Source organism: Nelumbo lutea, chromosome 6 (assembly GCF_056320005.1).
Source record: "Nelumbo lutea isolate HS-2025 chromosome 6, American lotus-T2T, whole genome shotgun sequence".
Classification (NCBI taxonomy): Eukaryota; Viridiplantae; Streptophyta; class Magnoliopsida; order Proteales; family Nelumbonaceae; genus Nelumbo; species Nelumbo lutea.
Genome location: NC_142689.1, coordinates 53,534,249 through 53,538,099, shown reverse-complemented (window position 1 = coordinate 53,538,099; position 3,851 = coordinate 53,534,249). Strand labels below are relative to the sequence as shown.

General features: G+C 41.5%; 1 non-coding gene across 1 annotated transcript; it reads left to right on the top strand.

Annotated features, from left to right (window-relative positions):
• The first annotated feature begins 849 nt into the window (after positions 1-849).
• Positions 850-956, top strand: LOC148848926 (small nucleolar RNA R71). Its single transcript, XR_016101601.1, has one exon. It is a non-coding gene; the product is annotated as a small nucleolar RNA R71 (small nucleolar RNA).
• The last annotated feature ends 2,895 nt before the right edge of the window (positions 957-3,851 follow it).

The window sequence follows — 3,851 nt, the reverse complement described above, 5'->3', positions numbered from 1 at the left end:
GGCTGATTTCTAGGATTCGCAACTGGTTGACTCGGTAGTTGTCCTACTCTCTTTGCATTGGCTTTGGAAAGCTGTCCTATTTGTCTCTCTAATCTAGTGATGGACTTCTGCTAAGTTAGAATCAGCTGCTGAAGTTGCATGAATTTGTCATCAACTGTATTGGTTTGAGGAGGTTGCGGGTAAACCTAATAAGGTTGGACCGACTGGTTCCTAGTGTAAGTCTACTGGAATTGGCTCTCCACTTGTGGCCTCTAAAATTTTTGGGCCATAGAGTTAGATGGATGGTACTGCTAGGACTGTGTGTTAGATTGATGTGTCCTCCAAGAAAAGTTAGGGTGATTTCTCCACCCAGAGCTATAAGTATTTGAAAATGGGTCATTATTATGCCTCGAGAAACTCTAGGTTGCTTGAACCTATTCTTGGATAAACATTAGAAGCTGGGTCACCATTGGACAATCATCAACTTGGTGAGCCAAGCTAATGGAGCAAACTTTAGGATAAGGTGTAGATGGGCCCAGTTGCTGGTTATAGGTGAAGAATTGATCAAGCTTTTGGGCTAGAAGATCCACCTTGTCAAATTTTCTAGAGATTGCATTCAGGTCCATTCTTGCCCTAGGCTCTATACTATTCCTGACTTCATAGAGCCCTACCCTCTTTGAGGGTCCCATCGACATCTCATAAGAATATAATGATGCATTGTTAATGGAATTTTCACTCAATGTTTCAAAAAGAGCATACACTTCATCCCCACTTTTACTCATAAATGTCCCCCCACAGGATGCATCTACCATTTGCCTATATTGATCAATCAAACCTTTATAGAAGGCTTGGACAATTTGCCACTTGGACAAGCCATGGTGTGGGCACTTTCTCAACAACTCTTTCATTCTCTCCCAAGACTCGTGAATTTGTTCACCTGGTGTTTGGGTGAATCCAGTGATGGCTCTTCTCATGGTGTTGGTTCATCCTATAGGGTAGAACTTTCTAAGGAATTCTTGTTGCATTTCTGCCCAAGTTCTAATAGGTCTCCCTATAGTTCCCAACCAATGCTTGGCCTTGTCTTTCAAAGAGAAGGGAAAAAGAGTTAATCTAAGGGCATCATCATTAAAGTTTTGGATCTTTACAATGGAACATATTTCTAGAAACTCATCTATGTGTTTGTATAGGTCCTCACTCGGGCTCCCGTAGAAAGAGGGGAGCATCTGGATTGTGCTTGATTTAATCTCATACTACAAGGTTGGGTATCTGGTAACTGTATGCAGGATGAAGGGTAATACTAGGTTGGAGTGAAATACTCCTTCAGCTTTCTGGGCTGCTCATCATCGATCCCGGCCATTTGGTTGTGTTGCTGGTGATGAGGTATCTCTCTATCTCAGGTATGGGTTCTACTATCTCTCCTCAGAGGTCTCCTTCCCAACATACAACTTAGAAGTCCCTTTTTCTTCTTTTTTGAAATTTGAAATTTAAATTCAAATTTAGATTTTGAAATTTAAATACCTGACACACGGCCTAAGGGCTGATCTAAGGTTTCCTAAACTAGTGGTTCAACCAATGTGAATCCTCTTAGGTTCACTTGGAATTACACCACTTCCTTTGGTTAGCCAGGTAAGATGTGGGGATGTGGGAGGCTCCCCTTGCTTTCGAAAGGACCTAATTAAGTAACCACAAAACCAGCTTAGGCTTAGCTGGTTAACCTCTTTCCTTAGACACCAACCGCCAGTTATGGAAACTAATTACAAGCATCCCTAAAATTCAGCACACTTTTGAACCAAATATGTGGGGCCTCATAAAGGATCTTACTATCCAAATTTTAAATTAAGGTTTAGGGTGAACCGCACGTGAAAGGGTGGTGGTTTTTAGTGAAAGAATGGTAATATCCATCATATGGATGCCAAAAAGGTTACGGAATGGGTGGGCGAATTTAAAAAATTTCTTGCCATTCTTCCAACTCGGAATCATATTCCCTGAAATTTCCAGGATTTATCTTGAAACAAAACCGAACCAATTCTGAACCAAAAGAGAAGGGAAGGGATATACCTGATCCGGAGAAGCAGTATCTCCCAACGTTGGTGTTCACACCCAAAGAAAATCCCAAGAACTACTCCCACTGAAGATGACACAGTGATGATGGAACAGAACCAGCAGTGTTCCTCCCACGAACCAGGTTCTTCTGAAGAATTCGATGGAAGCAGTGAGCACCACACACAATCAAGAACTTTTCTTGATCTTCCCTCACAGAGAACTTGAACTGGCAGTAGATGGTGGTGGCTACTAGAGAAGAAGGCTAGAGAAGAAGATGGCGAACTATTTTTTTCCTTCTCTAGGGTTTCTGAGATCCTATCTCAAAGTTGCAGAGTGTTCTGCAAAATCCTTAAGAAACCTCTTAATCCCATTAGGAGTTATCCTAATCCAAATCTGTATTTGGATAAGGAGTCTTCTTAATACTATCTGCAGATTAGATCATCCTACTCCTAATCTCATCAGAAGGTTACTAGATTCAAATCCTATTTGAATTTGGTCTCCAAGAGTGGATAGGGTTAAGACCCAATCCTTTTGGCTTGACCTAATCTCAGATCCACCACTTTAAGTGACTGATCAAATCAGCCCAGTTCAAAATGGGCTTTAGGCTCAATATGTTTTAAATGCTCAATAGGATTCCAAACTACTACCTAGTTGGGATTCTTTGTATGGCCTGGGACCCAAGCATTGACCTACACAACATCCACATGGGTCCGGCCCAACCTCTGTTACAAGGCCTAGCCGAATTCACTAGAAAGCCCAGTGAACCCCTTGAGCCCATCACATGGACTCTATGGGCCCAACACTTACACTAAGTGGTCCCTGGGCCAAGCCATCTTATAAAAACCCAGGGACTGTGGGCAGATGCAAGATTAACCCATCAGGTATAACCCTAAATGGCTTTACACTTAACCTCTCAGGTCATAATGATCAAACACTACCCGACAAGAGAGGACCTCTCCCTTGGCTACAAGGAACAATGTTGCACTCTCTACTCACATGGATCCCGAAAATTAAAACCATTTGCAAACATTTTTGAAACTGTACATATCTATATATCTTATATATAAACTACCAGCAATTTGGTGTCCATCAGAGAGAGCACATCCACGATCATTACCTTTGTCCGACAAAGGGGCTGATCCCATCACTATGATCAACCACTCAGATGAATTCTCAAGCTGTCCCATCATACCCAGGTTTTGACCCCTGCCAAGGATCTCACTGATTGGCATATCAAAGACAGCCCAATTTGACTCCTAGTGTAGTATCATAATCGAGTCTAGGAGTCAGGTGTAACTTTTCAGTTTTTCCCATCAATCTCCCAGGTCTAGGGCAAAACTAGAAATTTGGTCCAATTCAAAGATTCAAGTAATACTACACTGCATGTGCCTTGGGTCTCACCCTGGCGGCTGAGACAGGCCACCCAAACATTTGGCAGCACACTAGTGTCAGCCTTGGTAGGATAAATCTCCCTAGACTTATCCAATGACTGTGAACATTCTAAACTAACACGAGTCTCATTAAGTGTCCAGTACCACACAACATGAATCAAACGTGCACTTTATTCATTTACACTAAATGTCAAAAGTACATCAAAACTGATTGGAGCTAAGGGCATACAAAACTGTCTAACATTTTGGCCAAGGAAGGGTGATGAAATCCCCACCTTATCTTATTTAAATTGGATTGCCCTTAAATGGATTAACGGAAAAATACAGCTATTAATGCTAAAAATGCAATCGCACCTACTGAAATCAAAAACAAAAGACAATAGAAATCATTATTCCTAAAACAAAAATCGCACCAAGCAAGAAAATTAAAGACATGAA